Consider the following 15,861-nt stretch of genomic DNA (forward strand, 5'->3'; position numbering starts at 1 on the left):
GTCATATGCTGTAGGGAACAAATGTTTATAAAGCACTTGGCATTGAACTTGCTACTAGTGTGTATGAGGACTATTTGCAGTAAGGATCCAGGATAAGGGAACCCTGCCCTGTGACAATAAACAGACATTTTATTTGTGTTGAGTCAAATACAACCTCAAAGTCTAAACTGTAGCTCTTTGTATTGAAAGAACATAGACTAGATAGTAAACTCATGGAAATTGTTTAAAATAAATATATTTTTGTTTCTCTTCGGAATTCTTTTATAAATAATATTTTGAATGAAAATATCTCTCTGAATATATTTACAAAGACCAGAATGGTTTGCAGTGGGGGGGGGGAGGGGCAAAGGAGAGGCTTGGTGTTTTGCTTAAGCATTATGTCAGCATGATGTTAAACTTTTTTTTAAAATAAATTATTTAAAATATTCTATAGACATAAACATTAAAGTCCAGATCCTCAGCTGCTGTAAACTGGCATATCTCCATGGCCCATAGTATTTATGTGCATTTGAATGTCAACTAAGCAAGGTTAATTGCACATGTCTTTTAGATGCAACAGAGGAGATATTATTGTGCAGGCTTAACTATTGTCTACCTTTTATGTAGCCAACCCAAGCCTTATTGAGGAAATCCAATATGCTGAAGAAAGAGAAAATTCTGTTACAAACGCCCAAGCATATAGTGAGCAAACTTTGGTTATTATTTTCACCACAATCTGACACTTACACCAAGCTCTTCAGGGACGCAAGATGTGCAGCTGATCAAAAACAGGATGTGGGTGATAGAGATTCATGTGAGGCTGCCTACGTGTGTTTGCTGAAGCTCAAAGATGGCTTGACAATTATGAGAAAAAAGAGTCTCTATGTAACCTAAATATCATCTAAAACAAAGAAACTAAGGATGTTTTCTAGACTACGTTTCTCCATGTAGAATGCATTTTAGACCCTGTCTTGCACCTGCACAGGTTTACAAACTGAAATGGCTCTTTGCACTGAATAGCAGGGGGTAGGTGCATGAAGATGATGACCTGGGGACATGGCCAGGGGTGCACACACTCATGAACAAAGAAAGGAGCAGCCCATGATCACTACTGCCCTTGTACTCTGCAGTACTTGCCACACGGCAACTGGCTATTGCTCAGTAGCCCAGGATTCAGCCCCATACAGGTATAAGTGCAGCCTCTATACATGGGCTGTGAGCTCTTTATGAGGCTGTCCCTATTCATGGGCAACCCTGTATTGCTATTTACTGTTTATTCCCACACAAACATAGATGTACATGGCATCTGGAAGGAGTTTGTAGCCTATATTATGTAAATGATGTGCCAGTAGACTACATTATTGAAATTACGATAAGCATAACACTTCTGTAATGGACTGTTCCCCAGGACACTGGGAAAGGCAACCTCTTATTGAGCCACTTGGGATTCCCCAGCCCTCTGAGTTAGATTGGGCATCGTTCTGTGGAGAGCGTGTACAATGTACCTTCCTCTCTCCTGCACAGTGCCAGTCCTTGCACTCCAGGCCTGTACCTCCTGTAGCACCAGTTTTCCCACAGGGGCAGGACGGGGGGGGGGAGGGGTGGTCAGGGCAGAGCTATGGCCTGCTCCCCTTTGCAGCAGCAGCTAGCAGAGTTGTCCTTGTACAGTCTGGCCTCCCAGAAAACCTCAAGTGTCCTGTACAATCCCTACATCTCATCCATTAAAAATGTGGCTGTTAAAATTGCTCTCCTGCCCCATTGATGTGGCCACATCACCCCACATTTTGAATCTCTCCTTTGGATCCCTCCCCATACCTCTTGACCCTTCACTTCAAGGGCTTGCATAGTTCCTCCTCTCTACCTCTCTGGTCTTTCTCCTTGACTCCCCCCAGTCCTTTTGCTCCACTAGCGATGCTATCCTTAACACCCAAATCATCTGTTCCCCCTGCAAGCCTCTCCATGCTGACCCCTATGCATGGAATTCCTTTCCTGAGCTAGCTCGCAATGGTGCTACCCTTTCCTCACTGACCATTGGAAACAAACATGGTTTTATTTGTAAACTGAGCTCATTTTATAAGAAGCCATTCAGAGACAATAAGCAGCGAGCCTCTCAGTGTCATCACTTTTCAGAGTGCAACCATACTTTAAGCTGAGGTCACTCCAGAGATAGAAGTTAAAGATCCTGTGGTGTGTGTTTTAAAAGAGGAGGGGACTACACAAGTAAATTTACAAACATTCCCCTTCTTCCTAATGTGTCTGACTAATCTATAAATAAATGATTGCTGAGAGAACGATGGTTGCTTTGTTGACCTACAAGGTAACCATATTACCAGAGTGAGTTTAAGTGATCTGGCATATCTTGAATATGAAAGAATCTATATGGGCATTCTGTTCTCTACTCTGGGTGGTGTCACATCAGTGTGGGTAAGGTCCAGTCCAGGGAATTTTTCAAGGTTAATTAATGTTCTGCAAGAAGTGTTGCAACTTCTACATGTGCAGCTCTGTTACTTGGTAATGACAATCACTGATGACTTACATTTATAGTATACACAGTAGTGACTTTCATTCACTAGGATCCTAAAGCGTTTAAGAAAATGATCGATATACCATACATCTTATATGACTCACACCAGCCACTACTGAAGTACAGTCACCTCGGAGCGGGATACAGACATGGTCAACAGTGCCTAGCAACATCAGCTATCAGTGTAGGATAGGAAGTGAAACCTGCCTGATTTATTCTATTTAACTGAGGAGAAAAAGGTAGAAAGTATAATAATCACCCAAACTGGTATTAGCTTGGGGCACTAGAGCTAACTGGCAAAAAGTATCATGACATCATTGTGGTGAAACTCTTGGTTTTAAGTTTTATTTGGAAAAAAAACCCCAAACCCTCCAGCAGCACTGTGCCCCTAACACTATTCATATGGACTCGCAGAACAGAATGCCACTGTACCCTTACTACTTGTAACATGTTGGCTGTTCCTTGAAGATCTCCTGCCCAAGTCCTAAGCAGGCATAACCCTCCTCAGTTATATGAGATCTGGCATAATCACTGTCCAAGACAGTAAGGCCGCACATTCACATGGTGTACAGTAAGATAGCATACTAACTTTAGTTTAGGAAGCTGTAATTTGGGTAACTTAGTTCTGAGTTTATTTTTAATGCATTTTAGACAATTCCTGTTTAGCTTTTCAGTATCATTTGCCCTAGTGTTTGAAAAGAGCAGTTTGTTAGAAAACATAGTGGAGAAATAGCACATTTGAATTTGCCAGAACACACAAAAAACAGCAGTTATCCGTCTGTTCAAAAACAGCTTTCACCTATGGCCGTAGTTTGGACAAACTAGCTTTGTAGATACCATGTAAGAATTATGGCGTATGAAAGACAAAATGCTATAAAGCATAACTAAAAATAGTGTTAGTAGTTTCAAAGTAGAGAGCTAGGTAGGAGAAGTCCAGCAATGATTTATGAAAACTTATTCTGAAGTTCCCAAAAACAGCTTGTAATAATGACAACACCTCAAAAGCAGTTTTCCAATTTAGAAACACAAAACAGTAGGGGCATCAACCAAAAAGTACACTGTCCCATTGTTTTCTCTCACCAGTAAGACTTTCTCACCATGGATTCTACATTCTGTCCCAGCACTGCTACTAAGGGTATGTCTATACTACCCGCCAGATCGGCAGGTAGTGTTCAATGTATTGGGGATCGATTTATCGCGTCTTGTCTGGATGCGATAAATTGATCCGCTAATCGACGCCCGTACTCCACCTTGGCAGGAGGAGTAAGTGGAGTCGACGGGGGAGCCGCGGCAGTCAACTCGCCTCCGTGAGGATGACCAGGTAAGTTGAACTAAGATACTTTGACTTCAGCTACGTGAATAGCGTAGCTGAAGTTGCATATCTTAGTTTGAACCCGCTCCCCGCTAGTGTAGTCCAGGCCTAAATGTTCCATAGCAAATGCAAAAAAGGGGCACACATGCCAGTGTGTCAGGAATGTGAATACCCAGCTGAAGTGGTTGATGCTATAAAAAGGGGATATTCATCCAGCAAATGAACCCCCAGACTGAAAACTTTCTTCATGTTAAGCATTAAAGGCTAGAGTGAAGGTTTTAACTTCTTGAATCACCGGGGAAAACCATTGAGCATGCCAGAGAAACAGCTTGTATGAACTGCCCCTGTAAATCACTGCCAGAGGTTTAAGCTGGTTGGTTAATGTTTTGTGGCATGTGGGTTGGCTATATTTTTGTAGAACACATAGCCCTGAATGATTCTTTACTTGGCTTTTGGGGTAAGAATTAGGACCAGGCAGTTCAGAGGGTCAGCAGGAGGCTGTCATTGTATGAAAGGCACACTGTGTCTCTTCAGAAAAGGAGACGCTTTAACTGATTATAGGTTTTAATGGCTCGCTTGATTTCCTAAGAGTTAAGGGATTACCTTATACTTGGCTTATCCTCTGCAGATAAAGAGGGCAACTTGAGGTTCCTAAAGAAGGAAATAAGAGCTGCTGTTCTGAAAGAATGAAATTCCCTATAAAACAAAACTGGTTTGTTTAATTTGCTCGTTGCTACTATGCCTGACCCTATAAGAGGCCCTCAGCTAAGCCATCATTTACTTTACTTTGTAAACATGGTGTAAAACTGAGACAGAATCATAGGCTACGGCCTCTGATTTCAGTTACTTAGTGGTAACTAGGCTGAAGCAGGCTGACTTACCAGAGGTGTCAGGAATAGACAGTTCTTAAAGCTTTTGGGCTTGATTGTAGAGCAAAACAGGCTTTGCCTTTTTCTCAGACTAGAATAGGATCAGCACCTACATTTAAAGGACACAGAGGGCAAAGTTTGTTTTTTTTAAGAACAGTACCCCACAACGTTTCCTCCTTGGTACAAAATCAAACATTTGTATGGTACCACAGTGGGCAGGCCTTTGCTGAAGTGCATTCTGTAGTGATAAGAGAAGCTTCTGCTAACATCCAAAACCCATTGAAGTCAATGGGAGTCTTTAAATTTTGTGTAATGGACATCAATCGATTTACAGGACAAAGCCTATAGTAAGAGCACCTTCTGATGCCCCCCAAGCCCATGTGATCCATTATAAGAGTGGTCCCCAGGTTTTTTTCACTCAGCAATAGCCTCTTTCTCTCTAGCTAGCGTGGATGTTCCTCATGACCCTCATAGCCCCCTCGGATCCTGTTTACTCTTTCAATCTACTGTCTCCATTACTGAAGTTTGTCCAAAGCTCTCTAATGGACCAAGGCTTCTGATGGGGACATTTGAGGATGCAAACAGAAAATGATTCTGGCTCCATATACATGATGATCTAAAAAAAATGTATTTCTCTTCCCACAATTAAGATCCATTCCTATGGAGTGCTGAAGGACTTGAGTATATTTCTTTCTAGATTTCTTGTTGCTGCTCCATATCAGTTTTCCACTGGTTGTGCTGCTGTCATTTTACAGTGAACATTTAAATGCACCCCTCTCATGGATTGCTGTATCTTTTCTACCTTAATGCTTTCACTTCTGTTTTTTTATTTTTGGCTTTAACACCAGACACTTCCTTCCTCGTATTGATGTTTTACAAGTACCACACCCAGTCATCTACCACTTGGCAGGGGACTGTCTTCAGCCAATGGTGTGTGTGTGTGTATACACAAATTCACAAGCATTAGATAGAGTAATTCTCATGTAGAGATTATTTTGGAATTCACCATAGTCACCTCTCACAAATTAGTGGATTACAGTGCTTTAATATGCTTGCAACACTTACTCTAATTCTGCATTTTCTAGGAATAAAACCAGTTGTTGCTGCAACATAAAATGTTGCAACCACACTGGCCAGCAACCTGCTTGAATTGTATCTTCACAGTAATAGCTGGAAAAGAAGATAAATTGTTTCCAGTGTAGTTGTGCGATGAATCATTCGTACAAAATGTTCATCCACCATCAAGGAGAATGCAGAAAACATTCTGATGTGCACTTTGGAAAGAATATGGGGTAAGTATAATTTGAAATGGCCCAAGAAACCACCCCAAAATGACACAGTAATGAATCACATGGAGCAGTGACCATTCTAATGTGCACTTCTTTCACTTCTGATAGGCGCTTTAGTCTTTCTGTGGTCACGCTGTGTGCATAGCAGGGAGCAGCCAGCGTGGTCCACCTAAGCCCACAAAATGGAGCTGAAGAAATCCCAAGGTGCACATGGCACATTAGCAAAATTCAGACCCATAGTTCACCGTCAATGAAGTGGCATGGTGAAATACCAATGTAGAATGGGCTCATACACTTTTACCACCATGTTTTCTAACCCTGAGCAAAATGACCAGAACCCCACTCAAACAAGCTCTCAGATTCACAGAGATAATCAGCAGGTCTTTTGACAAAGAACAGCATGTGACCTATGCTATGGAAAGGAATATATCTATCTGGTAAGAAATGACTAGTTTCCCAGCTTTGTAGCAAGTGTTTTTCCCACTAGTCAACAAGTGATAAAAAAGTTAAGGACATCCTTTCCCATGTTGGCATTCCAGAAGAAATAGTCACTGATGATGGGCCACTAATTTGCCAGCTCCGAATTCTAAGCATTTGGGATACACTAAAATTTCATGTATATTACTTTCAGCCACCACCATCCGTCATAAGGTGGACTATATGGATTGCTAAACATTGTCAGTAACCGAATGCTCCCATTCCAGCTCTGCTTGTTAGAAAGCACCCAGCACGTGTGTCACCACAGTATGCCCGTTTCTGCTGACTGTGGGTTGAAAGTTCAGAACAACCTTATCGGTAAATCTTTGCCCTAAGTGATCCTGCCTAAAGAAGGCTGAGATATGCCAAACCTATGAAGTCTCAGGTGTCCTTCTTAAACCATCAGGCTGCAGCTGGGGGCTTACTCTAGGTGAAACCAGGTGACCCAGTCTTGATAAACATATAGGGCCAGACTTACAAAGGTGTGTAGGTGTCTAAAGATGCAGACAGGCACCTCGTGGTGCTCACAAAAGTGCCTAAGCAGGTTAGGTGCCCAGCTCCCACTGACTTTCAATGGGTGTTAGCTGCCTAGCCTGCTTAGGTGCTTTTGTGAATCCCACCAGGTGACTATGTGTATCTTTGGGCACCTACACACCTGTGTAATTCTGGCCCCTAAACTACTTGCAATACTATGCTATTCATAGATCTGATATACAGCCTTTAACATTATAAATCAATACTTTTGGTGGAAGACCTTAAATCTACTTCTTCTGTGAGTTTAATAATGCTATGAATATTTAGGTGCTAACATACCTTTCCTACTGCTTGTCACCATGACAACTAAAACCCAGCTGATGGACAGTTAATCAGTTCCTGTGCAAAGTTACTTTGAAGGGCTGAAGAACATAAACCACAAAGACAAATAGCTCAAAATAAACAACTACTGTACTTTTTACATTAGCAGCCACATGGAAACCTACAACAATGATTTCCAGGAGGAATGTTGTGTTTTTCTGGTTCCATTTGCTGTCAAAGATTTATCTACCCAGCATATTTAGGCATTATAGCCTAATGTGTCCCTGAATTCATCACCCTAAACTGACTTTTTTTTAATTTGCAGAGAAAGAAAATACTTCCCCATGCTATGACTGAAGTTGCCAGCCAGTAAGTACTAACCTCCAGCTGTTTCATAGGCAGTTCTTCTGCCCAAGACATGATTTACCTACACTGGATGGAATGACAGTGGAAGCGGTGGTTGTGCCTCCCTCTCAGGCTGGAACCAGAAATACTATCCTATGGAGCTCTTTAACATTGGCTCTGATCTTTTTTTGCCTTTTTCCATTATTTTGAATAGTTTAAAAGGAAAATTGTTCTGCCCAGCAACCTGAAGAATTGTTAGCCCTATAGCATAGCCAGTGCTATTGCTATCATGGATTTCCTGTTCCTGCAAAGTAAATGGCAGATAAATCAGGCAAAAGGTGGACACAATCCTATGTGGAACAAGTGCAGACGTCATGCCCAAAATTTGCATAAGCGTTTATCCAAACTAAATCCAAACAAAGGGTAGGAATAAATGGTCAGTTTTCAGACTGGAGAGAGGTAAATAGTGGTGTCCCTCAAGGGTCTGTACTGGGACCAGTCCTATTCGGCATTTATAAATCATCTGGAAAAGAGGGTAAACAGTGAGGTGGCAAAGTTTGCAGATGATATAAAACTACTCAAGATAGTTAAGTCCCAGACAGACAGGAAAGAGCTACAAAAGGATCTCACAAAACTGGGTGACTGGGCAACAAAATGGCAGATGAAATTAGATGTTGATAAATGCAAAGTAATGCACATTAAAACATAATCCAACTATGCATATCAAATGATGGGGTCTAAATTAGCTGTTACCACTCAAGAAATAGATCTTGGAATCATTGTGGATAGTTATCTGAAAACACTCAGTGTGCAACGACAGTTAAAAAGTGAACAGAATGTTGAGGATCATTAAGAAAGGGATAGATAATAAGACAGAAAATATCATATTTCTTCTACATAAATCTATGGTATGCCCACATCTTGAATACTGCATGCAGATGTGGTCGCCCCAACTCAAAAAAGATATTGGAATTGGAAAAGGTTCAGAAAAGGGCAACAAAAATGACTAGGGGTATGGAATAGCTTCTGTATGAGGGGAAACTAATAAGACTGGGATTTGTCAGCTTGGAAAAGAGATGACTAAGTGGGGATATGATAGAGGTCTATAAAATCAAGAGTCGTGGAGAAAGTAAATAAGGAAGTGTTATTTACTTCTCATAACACAAAAAGTAGGGGTCACGAAATGAAATGAAGAGGCAGAAGGTTTAAAACAAACAAAATAAAATATTTTTTTCACACAATGCACAATCAACCTGTGGAACTCTTTGCCAGAGGATGTTGTGAAGGCCAAGACTATAACAGGGTTCAAAAAAGAATTTGATAAGTTCATGGAGGATACGTCCATCAATGGTTATTAGCGAGGATGGGCAGGGCTGGTGTCCCTAGCCTCTGTTTGCCAGAAGATGGGAATGAGCGTCAGGGGATGGCTCACGTGATGATTACCTGTTCTGTTCATTCCCTCTGGGGCACCTGGCATTGGCCACTGTGGAAAGACAGAATACTGGGCTAGATGGACCTTTGATCTGACCCGGTATGGTCATTCTTATGTTCTTAAATCTCATAACTTTTTAAATGGTACATCTGCATTTTGAGATAGAGGTGTAGAAACCAGCTCGAGGAGACACCCTTGCACTAGCTCAATCAGATCGGGGGTGTTAAAAATAGTATGTAGCAACAGGAGTGCAAACAGCGGGGGGATAACCACCCTGAGTATGAACTTATCTGAGACACTCATTGCATCCTTGGGGTGGCTAGCACCTCCTGCTGCTTGTGCCCCCACGGGTATCAGTCATTGGTGTGCTAGCTCGATCAGAGGTAGTGCAGGTATGTCTACTTGGGCTGGAATTTACAGATCAGAGTGTAGCTGAGCCCACGGACTATCCAGTATTACTGCTCCACCAGCTCACTCCTCCAGCCTTGGACTCTCTCTGCCTACAGGGGCTAGATTCACAAAGGGGATTTAGTTAATGCAATGCCTAACTCCTAGCCAGGAGTGAAATGCAGAGGACGGGGTTGGGGCTTAGGAGCCAGATCCACAAAGGTGTTAGGTGGCTAGCTCCAATTGATCAGGGCATTAGGTGAGGATCTCCACTCCTGAAGTTAGGTGCCTAACCCAGGTCAGCCCTGTGATGTTGCACCCCATAAGGCTTTATGGAAATATGCTTATGAATGTACAAAACCCCAAAATTTTCTGACCTGCTTGCCTCTGTCTGCCTTTTGTGAGGGATAGGCTTGATCTGAGCACAGGTCTCACAGGTAAGCTAGGCAGAGGAACACCTAGTTTGAGCATCCTGCCAGGGGTTAGGCCTGAGCAAGGACTCTGAGCAGTTTGTTAGCTGTGGGGTGGTGTCAGGACTTAGGTGGCTTTGAACATACCCACCATAGAAATTTAGGTAGCTGCTGAATGGTGGTTTTGTGAATATCAGTGGACTTAGGCACTAAGGGAGCACTCAGGTACTTAAGTCCCTTTGTGAATCTAACCCCAGGTTCCTCTTTCTCTCTTGCTTCAGGAGTGTCATTTACAAGACAAAAGAGGGTAGAGAAAGTTGTCCCCCAAGACTTAGGTATGGTTGCTAGAGTAAAAAGTTTAACCAAGCACTGGTAAATGTCTTCTCCTACTGTTCAGCTGTAGTGTCCTTGATCTCACCAGATCTCACTGAGCCTACTTGCTGTTCATATCGCGCCCTTGCTTAAATAGCACTAATGAGCTGCAGAAGGCTTTGCTCAGGGCCAGCCCTAGATCAAATGAGGCCCCAGGTGAGGAGTGTCTTCGGTGCCCCCCCTCCATTTGTTAAGCATTTGACTACTTATTTTTTATTGCATTTGTAGGCTATTCCATGACTTTGATGTGCAATTTGCAGGCATGAATTATCCCTGTCATATAAAATTATAAATTTGCATGATGGGATCTGTAAATCTGTATTTATTCATGCCATATATAAGCAAACAAAAATTCATTTCCTTAAGCTTATAGAAACTTTTTAATTTTAAGAATAATTGAAATGTATTAACATCAAGAATTGGTACTGTGCACCAACATTGGGTGGACCAGTATTAAATAGTATTATAGTCTATGATGGCCTTAGAATGTTAACCCTTGTCCTTTCGTTCAAAAGGTTGCTTTTCTTGCCTTTGCCCTTGCGAACTGAAGCTGTGTCAGAAAAATCCAAAGATTGGCCAATGGCATTTTCAAGTGATAAAATAGCAAGCGTTGTCACTCTCTGATCAGCCATTGTTGATGGAAGATATGTTTTAATGAATCTGAGCTTTGAAAAGCTGCACTCCCCACTCGTGACTATGACCAGCAGCGTGAGCAGAATCCTCAAAACTATCCCCATATTAGGAATAGTCCTTCAGCTCTGCATCATGAATCATCAATGGCTATTTGTCAGGATGGGCAGGGATGGTGTCCCTACCCTCTGTTTGCTAGAAGCTAGGAATGAGTGACAGGGTGGATCACTTGATTACCTGTTCTGTTCATTCCCTCTGGGGCACCTGGCATTGGCCACTGTCAGAAGACAGGATACAGGGCTAGATGGACCTTTGGTCTGACCCAGTATGGCCATTCTTATGGCACTAAATAGATCTCATTGATTGCTATTAATGCATAAGAATTGTTTCAGAGCAATCAATTATGCCTCAAATGGAGGATTATGAAGCCTTTTAAGTGGGTACCAGGAACAGCTAAACAGTATGCTCCTAAGTCACTCTGTGCCACTATGGTGGGGAAATCCATCTTAACCAGCATCCTAAGGATTACACCAGTGTGGAGGATTCCCTGGGTGACACAGGGCTGATGCAGTGGCAATGTGCCACCCCTTCTCTTGGCCTTTGGCCTAATGGGCAAAGCTAGAGAAAAGGGCAGGGCATCACTGCACTCTGGCAATCTCTGCCTGAGTTACACTTTAAAGCATGTTGCAACAAATGAAAAAGAAGTGTGGTGAACAGGCGGCACTGGAGAAGGAAAGCTTTAAAATCTGAAACAAAGAAAGAAGGAAAAGGAATAACCAAAATGGAGCAAACAGAGTGAAAAGGGAGTGGAAGATTTTCAAAACTGAGGGGGGATGGAAAGAGTGAGGAGAGGACATTAAACACAGGCCAGATATTCCCTAAATGGCCATGGCCTCCTGCAGAAACTGTGAGGAACGATGGAATTTCCAGCCCATAATTCTGAAGAAGGCACCTTGAGGTAAAGGAAAGCCTGGGCCTATTGTGACCCAGTGGAGAGACTTAGCCCAGTCTTCATCACCTGGGACTCTTTGAGCATAAGGGAGCAGAGCTGGTTAAGGTCTCTCTGCCCTCCTGAGGCTAGAGCAGGGACATGCTACTTGATATCAGTGAAACTCACCAGTGAAACTTTGCTTTGAGTTTCTGAGTTCACCCAAACTGAAACTCAAAGTAAAACCTCATGGGTGCATATCTGCAGGGCTGCCCAGAGGATTCAGGGGGCCTGGGGTCTTTGGTGGCGGGGGGGCCCCTGTCGCCGAATTGCCACCAAAGACCCATCCCGGGACCTGCCGCCGAAGTGCTGGAAGGACCCCCCGCCATGGGTCTTCGGGGCACTTCTGTAGCAGATCCTGGAGCGGAAGGAACCCCTGCCACCGAATTGCCGACGATGACTCAGAGTGGAAGAAGGTCCGGGGGCCTGGGCCCCATGAGAGTTTTCCGGGACCCCTGGAGTGAGTGAAGGACCCTGCTCCAGAGGCCCCAAGAAAACTCTCATGGGGGCCTGGGGCAAATTGCCCCTCTTGCCCCCCCGGGTGGCCCTGCATATCTGTGAGAACCCAAAATCACCCTTACTTTTGCTATAGATGTCTGCAGAAATGCATTAATAGTTCATTTCAAAAGCCTACTGTATATCTGTAGGAATTGTAAAAAAGTTAATATGAGGAGGCTGGGATAACTTATTAATCCTTTGAGTAAATTAAGATGCAGGAACATTTTGTATTTTAGAGGAAACAATCAGCTTTTCACAGCCAAATTTATTAACTGCTCAGTGCCATGGCGACAGCACATTAGTGACACAGAGTGAGATGTCCCACTTAGAGGAGTTGCAATGAAATATTGATTCTCCTCTACTTTTTTTATTGTGATACTCTGCAGAACACACAGTTTAGAGTAATTAAATAAAGCAGCTGAATCCACAGAACTCAAGGGCAGTTTGTAATTTCATGTAGAGACAGGCTGGATGAAAGTGAATGTGGATCAGCAATCTAAATGTAATCTTTTCTGCTCTAATATGGCTGGAGATTTATTTTGCCATTGAGTATGAGTGAATTTTCCTTCCTTACCCTTTGATGAATTGCATCTTAGTTACATTATTAAAGATAGGCTAAAAGAAGCTACATCTGTTTCCCACCATACAAAAGCCAGGGGTCACCCAATGAAATTAATAGACACCACGTTTAATACAAACAAGAAGAAGAATTTTTTCACATAACGCACAGTAACCTGTGGAACTCATTGCCAGGGGATGTTGTGATGGCCAAAAGTATAACTACATTCAAAAAAAGAATTTGATAAGTTCATGGAGGATAAGTCCATCAATGACTATTAGCTAAGATGGTCAGGGATGCAATCCCATGCTCAAGAGACCCTAAACTTCTGACTGCCACAAGCTGGGATGGGAAGACGGTGTGGATCACTTCTACTGCCTTATTCTGTACATTCATCTCCCTGAAGCTCTGTTACTAGCTGCTGTTGGAGACAGGCTACTGGGCTAGATGGACCATTGGTCTGACCCAGTATGGCAGTTCTTATATTTTTACATCAACATCACAGTCTCTCAGAGGGGAAGACTCCAAGTGCAGGGTTTCCATAGACAAATATCTTTACACTTGGAAAACTGAGTAGTTTGCAGGGATGTGATATGTAGAAGGTTGCTGTTTTCCAAATGTATGGCCTGATCCAATCTCCATTAAAATTTACAGAAAACTTTCCATTGACACCTATGAGTTGGGTCATTAGGAGACAAGTCTTGGAGCACCAATCTAGATCCTGGGGTGAAGCCAGGTATGGTGAGTTCTAACAGCTGAGAGATGGGGTAGGACTCTTGCCTGGTGTTAGTGTCATTTCGGCAGTCCCTGCCTCCCTGCTGCTCGAAACTCTTCCCAATTCTCTGGCCATTCACTCCCACTGCCAGTTCCCAGCCATACTCTCAGCTTGTGACCAGAAGTTGCAGGCCAGTGTCATGGTGGGAAGTGGGGGAATGAAGTACTCATCAGACCCCAGAAAATGACCAAGGGATGGAGCTGGTGAGGCTGTAGATTGGGCACTTCTGATGGGAGGTGGGCAGATACAAGTAGATCTCTTCTGGATTAGTGAGTGAATTGGCAAGGGATGGGCCACAGGGCAAGTTGGGGAGTTGAGATAAAATAAGGATTAAACTGGGAGACTGGTGGGTCTCTTGTTGAGGGACGGACGAAGAGCTAAGGATGACTATCTGATGTACACTGTCCATTGTTATTTCCTAATATTTGGGCTTTGTGGAGCCAAGATTAGGGATCAGTGAACCAAGATAGGAAAATACCCAGAATCCTCTGAACACAAACTAAACCCATGGACATGCAGATAGAGATAATACAATAGATGTCCCTGATACACTTAAAAAGTGGTGCTGTTTCTCTTTGCCTCATTTCCCAGGGTATATTCAGCAAACACAGATGAGGCTTGTGTGATAACATGCAGGATCTTTAAAACCTAGAGAGATTCACAGAAGAGCTGTTTTTAAGAGCCTATCATTAAAAAGAGAAATTGGGCTGGGGGGGAATTAATCATAATCAGGTATCAAAGAATTAGTCAAAATTTCCTTCTGCTTAGTTTGAATATCCCTGAAAGGAGTTTGGATTAATACCGCTCTAAGGATTGGCTTTATGTTAGTACCTGAAGGAGTATCACTTTCAGATTTCATAGGGTTCCTAATGTGGACTATTTCTGAAGTAAACAAATAGATTCAAAATACACCTATGGTAAAAACTCCCAGTAGAAAATGACGGGTGTAAAAAGATTTAGATGTAAACAGAAATCATCCAAGCAGTACGCTAATTTGGGGAAATGTGAATAAGGCAGAATTAATTTAGCCACCAACAGGTGGCACTAGTAAATATCTAAATTTGCTACAATATCCTTTTGCAAAAACACAAAGGGAAAATGGGATGCCTATTGCTTGGGACCTTTAAAACCAGGCTGAACTATCCACTAGGGAATGTACAGTAGGAAACAATCCTGCATAAGCTGGGAAAAGAGAGGGTCTTTTCTATTTCAAATGTCATTGACTGGAAAAGAAATATTTATGAGCAAAGAAAGCAGATTGGTTTAAAGGTGGAGAATGGATTCCTCATTAAGTCAAATTTCCAGTATAAGTATTGGATCTGAGGCAAGCTTACCATAGATCCTGCTAGCTCAGCCAGAGGCCAGCTTCTTTAGGCTCACCTTGATAGATGAAAGGAAAGTGAAGAGAGACAAGGTAGGTAAGGTGAGGTTATATCTTTTTTTGGACTGACTTCTTTTGGTGGATGTACAAGCTTTCGATCTACACAGAGCTCTTCAAGAGTTTTGAAGAGCTTGTACTGTCCACCAACAGAAGTTCGTTCAATAAAAGATAATCCCTCATCCACCTTGTGTGTCTCATATCCTGGGACCAACATGGCTACAATAACACTGCAAAGGAAAGTGAAGAGCTCTTAGCTTACCTTGGTGTTCACCTTGTACACACACCTTTTGTGCCAGTATAACTGTGTCAGTTTGAGGTGTGATTTCTTACCAAAATAGTTATACTAGTACAACCCCTAGTGTGGCTACGGTTATGCCAGTGTAAAGGTGCCTCATGCCAGTGTGACTTATTCCCCTTTCCATACAAGAATAAACAACCACTATAAGGCACCTTTATATCAGTATGACTGGCTATCCTCGTATGTGTGTGTGAGAGAAGGGGGGCATTGTGCGGCTTTAACTATACTGGAAAACTTTGGGATGTAGATAAGCTCTTGGGGACTATCCCTTTAAAGTTCTGAGAGCTTCCTGAATTGTGCTGTGTTCCCCTCAGTCTTCACTGATGTCCATAGGAGCAGACAGGGACGAGCACCTTGTCAGAATGGGCCCTCAATGCTGAATGTATTAACTCCAGCTGGAATCGGAGTTTCTCCTTTCAATGGTTCACAAAGAACGACAGTGCAATGCTGAACAGATTTGAAAGGTGCTGCAATAAATGCTTTAGCTGGGAAGGTTAAAATATGATCTTGTCATTGCTTTGCCTGGGAGGACAGGAAAGAG

The 15,861-nt window shown here is 42.6% G+C and overlaps 1 long non-coding RNA gene across 1 annotated transcript in view; it reads right to left on the reverse strand.

The window, feature by feature from the left end:
• LOC120374605 overlaps positions 1-15,861 on the reverse strand; it is an 84,185-nt gene that overhangs the window by 58,826 nt on the left and 9,498 nt on the right. The window contains exon 2 of the long non-coding RNA XR_005586170.1: positions 4,697-4,793. This is a non-coding gene — a long non-coding RNA (uncharacterized LOC120374605). The remainder of the gene's footprint in view (positions 1-4,696; positions 4,794-15,861) is intronic.

This window comes from Mauremys reevesii, linkage group 11, assembly GCF_016161935.1.
Source record: "Mauremys reevesii isolate NIE-2019 linkage group 11, ASM1616193v1, whole genome shotgun sequence".
Taxonomy (NCBI): Eukaryota; Metazoa; Chordata; order Testudines; family Geoemydidae; genus Mauremys; species Mauremys reevesii.